This window comes from Melanotaenia boesemani, chromosome 4, assembly GCF_017639745.1.
Source record: "Melanotaenia boesemani isolate fMelBoe1 chromosome 4, fMelBoe1.pri, whole genome shotgun sequence".
Lineage (NCBI taxonomy): Eukaryota > Metazoa > Chordata > Actinopteri > Atheriniformes > Melanotaeniidae > Melanotaenia > Melanotaenia boesemani.
In genome coordinates, this window is record NC_055685.1 from 11,339,454 (window position 1) to 11,356,654 (window position 17,201).

Sequence of the window (17,201 nt, forward strand, 5' to 3'; positions counted from 1 at the left end):
TTGAATCAGGTGGGTTTGATCAGGGAGATTCCTAAAACCTGCAGGACTTTTTTTGACAACTCTATCTTAGGATGTAGAAAATATCTTCATGAGGTAACACATGAGGCAGCTTTGGAGGGAGCTTGTGTAAGCTCCCTCTAAACCATTTTTGGACAGAGGCAGCATAGATTTGATAAATCTCCTCTCCCTTCCCTGTGCTGCTCCTAACTTTATCAAATCTGAGTGTGGACCTAAAAGTAGGTCTGTAGTCCTGGTTTGTTCAGTATTGTTTTTCTGTTATATATTGTTCCTATGCCAACCCAGAAGTGTCTGCACTTTTTGTCTGGCATATTAATCACCCTGACAAACACACACACACACACACACACACACAAAAAACACAAGTGACAATAAAAAAAAATGTTTTAAGGATTATAGAGGATGTAAGTGGTTGAAGTGTTTCCTAATAAAAGCAAAAACTTCTTAAAAGCATGTTGAGTGAAAAACATTGTTCTTGCAAGACAAGGCTTCCCACGGAGTTTCATAAAAGATCCCAAAACCAATTCAAACTATAATGCCATTAGTTCCATCCCTTTGTTACAGTCAGTACATCCATTCTTTTGTAAAGAAAATCTGAGCTGTGTCCATTTTAGTTCCACCGACTGCAGCATCCATAGTAAAAATGAGTGTCTACTCAGGTCTTGTGTTTCCACTGTTGCTGAGTTAAGATGTAGCTGATCTGTGTCAGCTGTGAAGTCACTGACACAGGTCTAAGTGACAAACTCTTTGCACTAAAGACTGGGTTTCGGCAGGCTTTTTGACTAGTGTAAAAGATGCCTAAGAAACAACCTCAGGTATCAACATATATTTTAAGAGAAACTAGAAATGCACAAGAATGAAGTGGCAACAAGGACATTCCAGAATTGGAGGACATTTTATGTCCCACTTGTAAAATTTCAAGGAATCTGTGCACAATTCACTAATACATGCACTGCTTGTGTAAATTACACTTGTCTTGAGAAAAAAAATATAAATACAGTTGTTAAAAAATATGTTCCAAATGATTATTCAAACTACCATATAGATCTCAAGCACCCCCTAAAATGGCATTTTTTACTTGTCCTTTCTTCTAGATGACAAACTTGCATGTCAAATATAACCATTGGAATAAGTTTTTAATGCACTTTTGTTGGGTGAGCTTGTCTAAGTGTTTCTCTTGTATTATTAAAACAGTTTAATTTAATAATCAGCATATCTTAAATGATGGTAATAATGTGCTGAAGTTGTGTCCCTCAACATGGCTGCAACCCAGTTACCAAACCTATTTAGCATGGCAGAAGAAGAAAACCAGTGAGTCACATGACACAGAGGACATGACTCATCAAGATTTATGCTAACAGCATGGGTAGACCAAGGGTAAGGATTCTCTTAAATTTCTTTCATATTTTCGCACTCATTGCAGCCTTGACTGAGTGTGTTGAGACCCTGTTACCCATACTGTTAAATGAACACAAATTGATTTAGTTTTTTTCTTTATAATTCAATATAACTAACTCTGTCTTCAATGTTAACAGTAACATTACATTTCACAGCTTGCATATTTTCCTGAATAAAAGCTAACATTAGCGTTGTTTTTCAACCCTGTTACTTTAATTACAGGGTTGCATCTAATTCAGTTCACTCTGAAGGGGCAATCCATGATCTAAAGTAAGATTAAATGTGTGTATAATTTAGCATAATATACTTGTTGCGCTTAAGTAATGAAATCTTCAAGAAGGGGTTTACAAGGAGAACCTGGAACTTTTCTGAGGCTAGCCATGGGAAATATATATATATATATATATATATATATATATGTATATATATATGTGTGTATATATGTATAAATAGTATATTTTTGATGCTTAAGATGCTTAATTCCAATTCTGGAATGACCCGAAAACATATGGTTGACCATATGTTTTTACACTTTTTACTGTTTTATAGCTTTCATTTTCATGTAAAGCACTTTGGTCTACTGTGTTGTTTCAAAAGTGCTATATAAATAAAGTGGAGATGGAGATGGACATGATTTATTCCTGTAACTCACCGAAAATAGAACTCCTACATATGTGAGTGTACACAGAGCAAACAACAAGCTAACAAAAGACCAACTTTCCCGTCACTCTTGCAGCTTTCATTGTTCAGCATATCTTTATGGGCATTATTGTGCTGGCTATGTTTATTTATTTTTTACTGATCACATAATGCTGCTTCTGTTATGGTTTCTTGGTTACCAAGGTGATCATTTCTGTAAGTGTAACGTTACTGGTGCCTTTCTAATAGATTCGTAAGATTCTAAATAAATAGGTGCTCTAACTGGCTGTACAAATGGTTGGGTATAACTGCTTTCTGTTTAGTTTTCCACATTGTATCCTAATTGAAAACAACTGAAAAAAAAAAAAAAAAAAAAAAAAAAAACCTCACAGAAAAAGGGTGTGGGATAAATTGTGTTTAATTTGCATATAAGCAGGAAAGAAAGCAATGCTGCAGTAAAACTGTTGAAAATGTTAAAGGTACCTCTGATGAAGCTGGACTGCTTCAACTACGATGTTTTCCCCAAACAAAAATAACATTAGTTTGAAAAACTGATTAATGAGCAAAAAAAATATGGATTCAATCATGAAGGAGAATCTGTTACCAAACTGCACCTGCAACCATAGCTGCAGGTGCAGTTCAAGTTCACCTTTGATGTATTACTTTGTTTTCAGCAGGCTTGTTTATTTATTTCATTATTTATTTTCAGATAGATCCACTGCAGACAAAAGATGGGAATTAATTAGATTCTTTCATTACTGTTGCTGTAGTTGATGCTGCTTATCGATTCAGTTTTTTATTGATTCCCTTATCAATTCTTCACCCAATTTTCTGTGGAAAAATGTGCAGTACTCAGGTTTACAGTGTCAACACAACTGCTTACTATCTGAAATCTCAAACTGAGTAAACTTTGAGTTTAGTTTTGTCAATGAAATACAAATAAAGGAAACAAACACTGAACTGATTTAAGAGAATATCAACATTTAAATTCACAGGTCGTAATAATTTTAGGCCAACTTCTTAGAAAACTACTTTCCTGAAAATCTTACTTTTCAAACTTTTGTAACCTGACCTACATGGTTTGTGCTTTTTTTTTAAACTGTCAACTAAAGGCACATTTATGCTCCCTTAGGTATGTAAATAGCAACGTTTGTTTCAGTGTTATCATATATTGCCGTCCTTATCCTTCCATGCATCTTAAAGTTGTCATGGTTGTTAAAGTGTAATTACACCCCCTACTTTTTTGCGTAACTCCACCCTCTGCTGAATTCACAAAGCATCTACGGCACTATGCGGTCTTTGAGGAAGAAGACCTTTACCCTCCTGAATCTCCTCAGCTACACAAGAACAAGGTGATCCTGAACCGTGTCAGTCTGAGCTGTTAGTGCTGTTACGCTGGCTTTTCGACAGCTCCGGTGGGCTCTGAAAAGCTGCAGCGACTCGCAGCAGGTTGTAGTAAGATGCTACTGTTGCCATACGAGGATCAGCAGGTTAAAAATAAAGCCGGTCTTTTACACCCTTTAGCACAAATCCGTCCCATTGCAAGAATATTTCATCAAAGACTCTGTGAAAGAATAGAAGTCTGAAACTAGCAAATCTACACCAATTAAGTTTACACCCCTTCATATGCCCTGGTGGACGTGGTTTTCTATGCCCGCAAGGCGAGGACCCACATATTTGCATCTGCAGGGAGGGGGCTGTGAGGTTTTTTAAATTTTCCCATGACGTAGAGACGGCTCTACATTACGAAAAACAAAACCTTGTTTTACCCTGTAGAGGGTGTTATGGGGCATTTTTTTACCCACAAAATCACATTTTTTTAAATAAATTAAAACAATTATACTCATTTTATCAACAGTATAGGTGATTTTCATCACAGTTAAGCGATACTGCTCCGTCTTCTGCATCAAGTGACGGATAGCTAAGCTCCGTGAAAACAGACCACTTCACACGTGTAACCAACTCAGAAGATGGACAAAATGTCCATTTGCGTGTCTGTCCATCAGCATATCCGTCTTTTGTGTCAAGCATAAATTGGCCTTCAGCGTACAACCTTTCAATATTTAAGGATGTAGAGAACAAAGCCAGCAATAAGTTGGCAGCCAAATCTGACAAACTCCCCCCACTAAGGGTTCATTTATGCTCAAAGTTAAATATATAGCTCATATATGAAAGGTTTAGCGACCAGCAAAAGGAACAGAGACGAAGAGGCCTTGATGTATTTAATGCCTGTGCAGACCACTGCCTACTAATGACCCGCTTCTTTTTCTCTCTTTCAGAGAAAGAGCATTATCGCAAAATCTTCCATCGTCACCATGTTTGTGACGACTAAATGGTGACTGAAATTTATGTCAGAGCTTGGCAGTGAACAATTAACTTTATGTTGCTCTCTAGTGGATGCGCTGCCTAACAATCACGCCACCATAAAACATGGAAGTATGTGACGTTACATTATGCAGGGTCTGTCTAAGGCTGAGTACTGGCACATTAGAAAGCATGTGATCATAAGCAGCACACCTTTCTCATGATTTCTAATTTCTGATTTGATGCAGGGACACATACTGGAAAAAGGATGGCAGATATAAATAAAGACCTTGTGAATAGATAAGTAAATCTGAAAAAAAAGGTATAGATTTGGGGAAGTAGTAAACTTGTGGTCATCTAATGTAAAATATTAAACAAATTTATAAAAGATAGCTACAGGGGTCCCTAAAGAGCTCGGGGAGTCCACGAGGCTTTGACTATGGAAACCTTGTGTGGTTGTTAAAATGAGGACATGTCTACATAGAGATACGTGGATGTGCGTCTACTTAAGTTTGGACCTTTTGTTCACATGGAACCAGCATTCTGGGACCTTGAACTCTAATTTTTGAAACCAGGTCCCAAAATGAATAAAGATCTGCTATACAACAATAGCTTGAAACATATACCCTTGGTCAGAACAAAATAACTACTTAGTAGGCCACATTTTCATCCATGTACTTTATGGTGTATAGAGGTCAGTGAGCAAGTGGAGTTATTGTAGGTGGGTAGTTCATGTCTATCCTGGTAACCTGGATTTTTCCAGCACCGTTTCATGAAACATCTGACACACCACAATGGATATGATTCGTCCCTATTACAAAAAAACAACAACAACAAAAACAAAACAAAACAAACAAACAAACAAAAAAAACAAAACATAGCAAATCCCCATTTAACCCCAGGACACACCTATTCAAGTACACAAAATAAGCATAAATTTACCCTAAAAGTGGCTGTATCTCAATAGTAAGAGCAGGCATCTTCCATTAGAAAGACTGGTTGTTGAACCAGGTTTAGTGCAGCTTTGATCCACATTTGCTTTGCATGAGTGGCTGTGTGAACAGGTGTATGTTATTTGTAGTCTTTAAGAGCTTTCAGTGGTCACCAAGACAAGAAAAGCGCAACATTACATGACAATGATGTCATGGAAATCATCATAGTTTCAATCATAGTTTTGTTTGAATGCCTAAACAATTGGACAATTACAAACACAATTATGTCAGACACATTTCATGTTACATTTATCAACTACTTAAGGAACATTATAAGCTCTGACCTTAAAACTCTGTGATTTGATGGCATACTGGGATTTTAGAAATTTTTGACTGACAAAAACATCCTTCACAAAAATAGCAAAACTGCTAGGGATATCTAATTCAAAATCACTCAAGAAACAAAAGAAAACTTCAAAACAATTTGTTGCATCGCGTTTTATCATCCAAAAAGCTACCAATGGAAGTATTTCTTACAACTTTCATTTCATTTCAAACATTTATGGTTTGTACATGTGTGGCTTAGAGTACAAAAAACAGTCCAGACTGTAATTAGTGTAAGAGTAAACAACATGATACTGTATCTATGCACTTTAAAATCAATCTGACATCCTGGAGAGCATGCAACACACACACACACACTAACACACACATAGAGAGAACGATTAGATTGTTTCATTAGTAAGGAGCTGATAGATAACCCTCCCGAAAGAGACATTGACCAAGAGGCCATTGATCTACTGAGCTAGGCCAATATCCTCAGATGCGTGTGTGTATGTAGGTGTGAGTAGGAGTGTGTGTATGTATGTGGGTGTGCAAGTGTGCGTGTGGAAGGTGGCACACTGATGGAGTCTTTAAGTTGTTAGAGTAAGCACAGTAAATCTAATCCAGCAGTGTTTAATGGAGAGAGAAAGAAACAGGCTGTCGACATATTCATTAGGTCAAATTACTCTGTCCAATCACTGCCATCTCACTCACTCACCTACCGGAGCTGGAGAGCATTAGCAATATTTATGTGTTGGCAAGCCACCACGTTAGGAATATGGTTGAATGATAAATAAATAAAAAAAGAATACATATTTATTCCACTTACTGGATGACAATATGCTGCATTTGGAGGCATCTAATTTCATTTGATCTCATTCAAGCCTGGCATGGTGCTGAAGCGTAAATCAATCTGGCTTAAACTAGAATCGCTAAATTATACAGTCGTATTGATGATTCAATAAAGCTTGTTGGGCTCAGGGGTTGTAATAATGACTTATGGTAATAATACAATGACACAGCCATATTTTCCATAACGAGCTCATTGTAAACACTAACAATCACCACTAAAAACAAAAGAGTGATATTTCTGGTCACATATCATCCGCCTGAGTGTGTGTGTGCTTGAATTTTTTCCATCTACATGTGGGGTAGTTGTAATTAGCTTTGTAGCTTGTTCTCTTGCATTGGATGCGAAGGTAATTGGGGCTTTTGGACACTCAGGCTCAGTATCTGTCAATGTAAGCATGAGTGTGTCAGTGTAAGTGTGTGCTGTTTAGTTTGAATTCTGGAGGATGGCCAAAGCACTACTGTGTGCTCAGCCTGCTCTAAAGCAGCTTGTGATTCATTAGTAATGAGTCCATTTAAAAACTAAATGAATGTCTGAGTGGCCAAACGGCAACGCATGTAGTGATTGTGTCCACTTACCCACACTGCTCAGTGATTTAGCCGTTAAACACACACTGTTTTATACGTGCTGTGTTGAAGTATGTTGTTATGTTTTCTTTATGCTAGTGTGTGTGTGTTTGTTCAGCAAGCATGAGAAGCTCATGTTGAGATAATGAACTCAGTCACTTGCACCATTAATTACTGTTTTACACCTGCATGTCTCAGCTAATTAGACATGCTGACACACAAGTACACACATCGTTTTTCACAGCATGTATATACACACACATATAAAAACAAATCCTAATGCAAAAGTTTTTTTCTTTTTTTGGCGTAAACTAGTCAAAAATATATTCTCATTTTCACTTTGAGGAAGGTGAGATGGCACAGCTAAACACAGCAGCTCTCTTCTCTCCCCGTCTCACACACAAACACATCTCCATGTACCTCCCTCTCCTTTTCTCACTCTGTCATTCTACTACTCTCACACTCTTCTTTCCTGCATGTATTCCCTTCCTACTGTCACACTCCAAAGTCTGTTCTCTGCTTCGCTCACACCACACACTCTCCCAGTCTTTAACCCCAGTCTTAGTGAGTGTGTATGACATCCAGTTTGTGTGTGTGCGTGTGTGCCCTCCTCACCCATTTCCCCAACAAAGGCCACAGCTGCTGCTGGTTTGCTGAATAAAAGATGGCAGTCAGAATATCAGGAGATTACCAGCTGACAAAACAATGATATTGCCCAATTTAAACAGCAACATCAGTCGCATTCAAGCACTTTGCAAGTCAACTGTGATTTCATTATGTTTGCCGTCAAATTAAAACAGCTTCTTCTGCACAACAAGTAACACTCTGACTTTGTCTCTCTCCAGCTTTTGTTCTCTCACACCCATTCTCACTGTCTGTACTCTGGCTGGCTCTATCGCTCTCTCTCTCTCACACACACACACACACACTTAGCATGAAGAACATATGGCTATTTCTTTCCTCTTTGAAGGGTTGCTTTGAAGCTATGGCACCCGTATCGATTGGTGCTCAGATGAGCTCGCTTCACCAGAGCCCTGCGATTATCTGTCGCTTTATTTCAAACAGAGCGCAAGAGAGGGAGGCTTACACACCCATCACTCACTCACACTCTCAGAGTCAGTTATACACTCATAAATGAAGCGCACATACATTAACATGCACACACACACACACACACACACAAGCAAACGGGGATAATGAGATGAGCTTACACCCTGAATCCCAATACTTAAGGCAAGCTGCGCTTCAGAACTGACAAGTGAGCTGTGAATGTTAAGAAAGTGAGGACACAGTGAGAGAAAAAGACTATAAAGTCTGGTGATGAAACTTGAGAGAAAATATTTCCCCTTACAGCTTGACGCTGATTAAGAAAGAGCTTGCTCTTCCACAGATATAATGAAACTTATTTAAACCAGAAAGTAAAGTTTATGTAAAAGAAAAATTGATCTCAGAGTCAAGGCTGACAGTGATTGTGAACCTTTTTTTTTTTTTTTTATTTCCTTTTAAAAACAAAAGGAGTGACATCCTCAAAGTTGTATGTAAGCCTTGTCCCTAAAAGTGGTTACATCTGGACATTGTGTTATTTCAGATCATTTTTATAAACATATTTTAAATAACTTTTGGCCACTGATATCATCACAGCTGTATCAGATTCCATGCTGTACTTCCTCTCTCTGGTGATGATCAGGAAACATTTGCTAAGGAAACTTCCTTTAACAAATTCCTCTATTTCCAACCATAAACTTAAAAAAGGTGGATGACTGAAAGTCTCTAAAGTGGCATCCACACAGATATGGAACTGATTTTGTTTTTAAAAGTTTTCCATAAAGAGGGAACAGTGAGCATCCAAACTAAATTACTGAAAATGATGTAGCATGTATGCCAAGCCTGTTAACGAGGCTGTATCACTGCCACAGAAATACACCAAAAACAGAGAATAAGATACAGAGAATAAACATGTACAATGTAAACAAATACCTTAAAAAGAAGAAATGAAAAAAAGAATCAAGCTAAAAAATTAGACATTTGTGTGGATTCTGGATTTTTAGAGATTTTGTTGTAAAAGCCATTTTGTCCTTAGATTCTTCTGCAGCATGAACACAACACTGTAATCTGCCACCATCTTTGCTGAACTGATGATGTATGTGGGTTATAACACACAAAGAAAACAGTGGCATTTTCATATTTATTCAATTTGGGCCTGAATTAAAAAAAAAAAAAAGGTTTTTGGATGGCCAAAATGCTGGATCCATGTGAATGAAACAACCAAACAAGAAAACACTTTAGCAGATACACCTAAATCTATTTCCGTGTGGACATAGTCTGTATCTTTAGCACATTTAAAATATATAGTTAAAAAAGATAACTAACTGACAAAGCAGTGTAGGAAGAGGCAAAAAAGCCCAAACAGGCTTATATCAAGCTTTCACTTATGACAAAACAACTTATATCCAAATTGTAAAAACAAAACAATGTTTAAATAAATACATGCATATATAAAAGATTGTAAGTCACCAATCAAATGACCTTTCAAACTTTCTACATAAGAACATTTGTTTGCTGGATAAGAAATATTATTCAATTTTTTAGCACCCCTGAATCTTATTGAAAATAGACTCTACCTAAGTAGCTGAAGAAAACGAAAATCTGCTGATTGTTGAGTTACAAAAAAATGGATCTTGGAATTAATTTAAAAATAGGACCCGTCTTTATGGACTAAAAAAATTATGCAAAAACATTGCGATGGCCCTCTGGTAATTGGCTGCAGTATCAGTCATAAACTCCACCAACTCTATAATAACAGAAGAGGCACCTTTACCTGTCTAGCTAGCTGTTATTAGGGTTGGGCATCGGGTATTGATTGGAACTGAGACTACCTTTCCAAATCTAAATTTCGATTTATAGTTTCAGTACCCAGTCCGCTGACTGGCAGAAGAACAACCAATGAAGAAGAATATGTCGGAAGTGTTTGCATAATCGTGCAACCATTGACAGTGTGCAGTGGCGGTCTAAAGTTAATAAAAATAATGACAAATCATCTCTGTGCAACACTTGCGAAAATGTGATATCATGCACTGAAGGGTGCACGACAAACATGATCAAATGCCTCCGGGTTCATGGTATACAAATAACCGTGTGCCTCCTCTTTGACATTTTTCTGTATCGTCCTTCCTCCTTTGCCTCTTCCTCAGGCTCCGGCTCTGGCTCCGACCCTCAGACTAGCACTGCAATCTAGTCCAAATCCGGTAAGTAAAACAATAAAATATGTTTTATGTCAACATTGAGACAGCAAGTTATACTCGACTTACCCAGCAAACACCCAGCTAATGTGATTTTTCATAGACAAATGACCTGAGATTGCTAACGTTAGCAGTAGACAAGACTCCGCAATGTGCTATGACTACTCCGATCACCACAGCGGCCAAGGGAAAGATGCCAAAGAAAGGTAACCACATATATTATAAAAAAATACATCCCTTTTCAGATGTGTAATCATAACATTTAGGTTAGTCAAGCAATAAAAAAAGAGCTAAGCTAATTAATACTGAGCTAAATTTACATTAACAGCGACATTATATGTTTGTTTTTTTATGTTTGCAGGCAAATGGTGAAAAACCTAAACCCCAAGTACACACCACCTTGCAGGGAGTATTATTCAAATAAATTAATCTCAACTTGGTACAAGGTCTGCTCTGTTTCACTCACATGTGATGGCTGGTGTAGCATCATACAGGACCATTACTTCACCATCAGAGCACACTATATTGTGGAGGGCAAAATGCAGCAAAAAGTTCTAAAAACAAAAGCTTTATACTATATAGTTTATAGCTAAACTACAAATATGTCCGATTGGGGTCGAGTGGAACGCTCTGCGACCTGGAGGAAGGCGGGGCATAAAATGCCTCGTTCACATTTAAAGAGACCGCTCCAAAACGAGTCACTCTAAAGACGCGCCTCAGAACAGGGGTTAACAAGGGGTGTGTGGCGCTAGAATAACCAGGAATTCAGACCAAAGCATTGCAGTTCTGCTTTATGTAGACCACAAATGAATGATTTACATGTGAAAAGGAATGATTTAAAAGCATGATATGTCCACTTTAAATTCCAAAGTAAATCTGATCATCAAATAACTGCTGTTTGTGTTGGTGATCGCTATGATATCAGGCACTGAGAGCATACTCCAACATCCTTTGGAATTATTACATTTAGGATTCTTTTGGGAGATTTTTTTTTTCCATTTTCTTTGTCAAGCGAGTCAAGGTTAGGATTAAAATACACCACTTTCCTAAAACAAGCTTCCCTGCAGTGTTGAAAACTGAAACCAAGCTTTCCATTTATACTGATTATTCATTGCAAGGACCCTTGACACAACAGGATACACAGCTGTCACAGCAAGAACAGACTGGAGCGGTGACAGTCTTAGAAGGGCAACAAGCCTATTCTTTAATGTTGCATCACATTGGTTAAATTATTGGCGACTATCTCATTAAAACTGACATTCATGTAAACTCATAGGGCATTATTGAGGTCAGCAGAAATCATGGCTCTAAAAACCATATAAGTTGCTGTTAATGTTTCTTTCTGTCCACAATCAACAGCCATTCATTTATTCGTTATTTAATGTTATCCCATTAGATATCCAAGTAAAAAGCTATATTTATATGCCTAAAAATATTGTCTGTGATGAATTTGAATCAGTTCATTGTTCAGTGTAAGTGCACATTTGTTCCAAATTTGAAAAATTCCCGTCATGACACTCCCGAATTGAGGACACATGGTCAGATGGAAATATGTACAGAGGGATGAACAGACAACCTGCCACTGCTGTCACTGGCACAAAGATGAAAACTGTCAAAAAAATTCATATATGGAAAGATTTTTCACATTCACTCTGCATTTATGTATTCAGATGGTTGATATATTTAAACTGATTTATTAATGGTGACATTTTGGTCAAAGTGACATGATGCTTAATCCCTTAATCCCTGAATTTATTTCCAGTTATATAAAAACAAAATAAATACAGGAAAAACAGAAAAAGACCGAACACAATAAAGTATAATTAAACATTAACTAAATAAACCAAAAATATATATAAATAAATAATATAAATAAAAAAATAAATTAAATACATAAATAAGAGTGAATTAAGGAAATAAATTAATAAAATAAAACAGTTACATAGAAAGAAAAAATAAACAAAGGTCAGAAATGGTTTCTTGCAAATTTGTGATAACAGGCATAGATGTTATATTTTTATTGCTGTATTATGAGAGTGTGTCCACTATTTAATGCAATACCATATTCACTGTACATGAGTAAATGGCTCCATACATACTAACATCGCATAAAACACATAAAATATGCACATGATATTACACTGTGGTATAGGCAGGTTGTTTAAATGATTTTTAATTTTACTTTAAGGAAAATTAATTAACATACTCAAATAGAACAGTATTTAAAAAGTAAAGAAAACAGAACATAGGTTGGCCCTTGACAATAAGTCAAAATTACAGGCAGAAAAAGCTCCCCCGAATGTTAAATACTTAATAACATAACAGGAAAAAATGTTTCATGAGTGAGAGAAAAAAACCCCAAGACTCCAATAAAAAAGACTGACCAACTTGGTCTGTTTTTGCAGACTGTAGCACTGATTACCTAAAGAGAGAATTTCTGCTCCATGCCTATTGGACTACAACAGACAGTGAGCCAGGGTGACATGAAATGTTAATGGTCTGCCCAGAGCAGCAAAACCTCATAAAAGACTTGATTTAGAATTTACAGTGGCTTTCAGGAACGAGCAGTCACATTACAGAGGCTTAAAAACACACACACACACACACACACACACACACATAGGTATACGGCTTTACATGTGTGTGACATACTCTTATGTTCTGATTAAAACCTTGGGCTATGCTACAAAATTGTTATTGAGAATAAACATTTCTGAGAGTGTACTTTGACAGGAAACAATAACAATATGCAAAACCTGCACCCAGGTGAATAAACACACAGGCATATTGTACAAAAACACTGAAAAATTAATGCATACACACACGTGCTGTACCTCTTTTTCGAACCAGACACAGACACACACTTAAGAAACAGCCACATCTGGGAATATTGATACAGATGCAAAGGTATACACCTGTTCATCCCAAAGTTGACATTTACTTTGTTTGAAAGAAGAGGAAGGCACAGATGCAAAACAGACTATTGTACCACCAACACTTGAAAATGCAAACAAGTTATCGGCATGTACATATTCAAGTATGTTATTCAAGAACAGCCCATCAAGATGTGGCATTTTGTTTTAGAAGCAGCCTAAAAAACACATGACTTACAAATGATTTATCAACTACCTCAACAGAAGAAGCAAAAGAACTAACACATGCAAAATTAGGATTATAAAAGGTACATAAATTTTAAAACCTGATCGAGACGTTTTGAGATGAGAAATTGAAGATGGTTTAAAGTATCAAAATGTACATCTAGGTACTAATGATTTAAAAAAAATGCCTTTTTTGAGTTTATTGTTTCCCCCAGTGACAAGTTCATTTCACAGTAGGGCTGCAACGATTAGTCGACGTTGTCGACAATAGTCGACAATAAAAATAGTCGACAACGAATTTAGCCGCCGACTATTGTCGGCCAAAAAAAAGAAAAAAAAACTACTGAGTGAAACATCGTCTTCTAATCCTATCTCTGCTGAGAGTTGCAAAATGCACATGAGCAAAGAGGGGAAAAAAATACAGCGTGAGACATCGTCTTCTTTTTTAATCTCTGCTGAGTTGCACACGCGCAGTGAAGTCCGCCAGGGGGAAAATGTGGTGGCGGACTAGGGAAGAAAACGGCGGCGGAAAACGTTAAAAGTCTGGGATAACTTCAAGTTAAACTTACAAAATAAATTAAATACATGTGAGATTTGTAAAGCAGCCCTTGTGTACCACGGAGGTACGTCTGCAATGCTCGAACATTTAAAGAGGAGGCACGTCAGGCTTAACAACCTTATGCAAAATTTCAAAGCTGAAAGTGAAATAAGATCCATTTATAATAGTCATGAGATACATAATCTGATTGGTCGACTAGTCGTTTTAATAGTCGGTGACTAATCGACCATCAGAATAGTCATTAGTTGCAGCCCTAGTTCACAGAAAGACAAATCTAATCAATTACTTCAGAGAAACTTCAGGAGTTTTTTGTGTTACACGTGGGAAAGAGGGGTATCAGTTTTTTTTATTGTTGGATTACCATTAAACTTAGATACTCAAAAAGGGACAAATTATGGGTCTCCAATCACTCCAGCAGCTCTGAGACTTTTAAGACCTTTGGAAGGTAAGATTCAAAAAGATGGGTGCAGAAACAAAGTAAATGGTAAATGGCCGTAGTTATATAGCGCTTTTACCCAAAGCGCTTTACAATATACATCACATTCATCCATTCCCACACACACTGATGGCAAAAGCTGCCATGCAAAACACTCAACCACGACCCATCAGGAGCAATTTGAGGTTCGGTGTCTTGCTCAGGGACACTTCACATGAGCTCGACAGGCCGAGGATCGAACTGGAAACCCTCAGGCTACAAGACGCCCCCCCCAAAGCACTCCAGATAGAGAGTTACAAGCAATATTACAGCAATGGGGGAGTAGTAGCCTGGTAGTTACAGAGGTGGGCTTGGTCCTGGAGGACTTAAGTCTAGTCCGGCAACATTGGTGGATGTCTGTGGGCCCCCTGAGTAAGACCTTTAACCAACCCCAACCCCAAGTGCTTCTGACTAGCGCTCATAGCAGAGAGCAGTGCTATTGGTGGTTGTGTGTTCAGTCAGAGCTTCAGGAGCAAAGAAAGGAAAGGAGAACATCAGGAGTTATTTTAAAGTGAGCCAATGTAAATGTTAAGTCACAAAGAAATTATTTTCCAAGTACCATCTGTTATTAATAATGCTGATAATAACAATCACTTAGTAAAAAAACTTGTTTTCTTATCATGCAGAAATGTGTTATTTTGTCAGGTGACTGAATCAAAGCTGCCATAACACCTCAGAGGTGGAGAAACAGGTAAGCTTTAGTACTCAAAAGTTGTTTTTTGGTTCACATAAATAACATTTAATCAGTCATAATATGGCATACTGAAGAGTTTACCTGACCTTCACATAATATTGTAACGGCTTTCAAGTTGTTATATTTAATTTACACTTGGCACATATCCTTGTGTCTTTTGCACATTCACTGTCTTTCAGATAAACATTTTCATCCAATGTACTAATCTAATATCTGTGCAGGGTAAATAGTCACAGGATATCTAAGTGATTCCACTCGCTTGAGTGGATCTTGCAACATTTCTTGCAAAACCTGTTATTTTGCCTGGTAAAGGTGTATAATCCATGTTAATGTATGTGTACAGTGGGAGGATGTATATTGCACTAAAGTTGTATAAAGATCATTGGCAAAATTATGAAAATAAAAGCTTACATTATGTCAGGTTATGCACTGAATAGTGTATGTGACATTTATGTGTGTGTATTAAAGTGTGATAGAGGATAGGGGACCAGAGAGGTTGAAATCTGGTTGAGTAAGTTTATTGAGGTGGGAATTTTATGTACATAAGTGTACCATTAATATCTAAAAAGAAATTAAAATGTGTGTGTGCATGATTAAGATACAGAAGCGAGAGTGTGTGCATGTGCGCATGTATGTCTGTGCTATGTTTGTGTGTCTACACACTCATTAGGTTGGTATCCAACTATTGCAATCAGCAGTAAGCCTGACTCAGCATCAATAATGACCCCATTAGTCACAAACCCCTGCTGATGTGCATATAGACAAACTGAAACACACATACGCACACAATGAACGCCAGATGGACACTTTCTCTAATTACTGTGCACGTGAATGTAAATCATTATGTGGCATTTTAGACATTGAAGTCACGCACTCATGTCATGTACTGCATGAACACTAGGTTTATCTCATTTTTATTATTTAACCGAAGCAGGTAAGTCATCTTCAAACCACTGCTGCACAAATTTAAACATTTACTGACATTGCTGTGGAGTGTTTTTACAACTGAATTAATAGCAGATCCGTGTTTATGGTAAAACTTCATCAAGATAAGGTTTTAAATCATAAACAGTCACTGAAATTCAAATTGAATTTGAATCTCTTTTAAGTAATCGTGGATATAAATGATTGTTCTGAAGCAGGATGATGAAACGACGCTATCTCATTTTATATGCACAAATCTGCCCTTTGGTTTCATCATGTTAAACATTTTCATTATATGCATACATTGAAGAAAGTTTGGATATGACTTTGTCATTGTAAGAAAGGTTTGCACGAATTGAAAAACAGAATAAAAAAAAAAAAAAACAGCTGCGCAGCAAAGGACATGGAGAATAAAATTTAAATACAAAGTCATTATATATTTAAATTCAAGTCATTACTTTATTTTGTCCTTGTATGGGTTTGGAGTTATGGACTGTGGATCATCTGCTGCTTTCATAGAGGTGGAGTATGTGAAAGCATGGAGTGCGAGGAAGTAAGAGCGGTCTAAGGACTCTTCTAACCATAATGGGCACAGAAAATAAGCCCCATAAGGACAAGAATTGCAGCAAAAATCTAAAAATTGAGAAAGACAAAAATGTCTGCTTTATTTAAATTCTGTATATATACATGAACTTGAGTCTTGAATGTTACATGAGCACCTTTTAATTGTAAAAGACAGCAGCCAATTCAAATCTAATGAAATTCCCCTTAGTTTTGCATCATCATCTTACATCACACATCTTACTAAAATGCTGTGCATATATCATGTATAGTTTTCGTGTTCTTCTTTTCTGCACAGTCAAGCATGATAGTGCTGTCAGGTGCATGGCACACACTGAAGGCAATGTGGTTTTTACTACACTCACCTTTTAAAGCCACCTCACCTACCACATCATCACCACATCCACCATATATGATTGTGTAAATAAACTAAGTGTACACATAAAACCTGCTGCAGTCCTTCTAGGAACACAACATTCAATTTCCTCAGTGTGAGGCTTCATCAAAACACTGGCCAAGCTAATAAAAATTAAAAACTGTCCAGCTATCAGATGTAGACTTCTGGATGAAATCATTTTGAAAGGTGTGAAGCAATCAGTTAGATTTTTGTAAGAATATTA

General features: G+C 37.1%; 1 protein-coding gene across 19 annotated transcripts in view; it reads right to left on the bottom strand.

The window, feature by feature from the left end:
- Positions 1-17,201, bottom strand: part of ptprdb (protein tyrosine phosphatase receptor type Db) — a 194,011-nt gene that overhangs the window by 155,828 nt on the left and 20,982 nt on the right. The gene's annotated exons all lie outside the window — the stretch shown is intronic.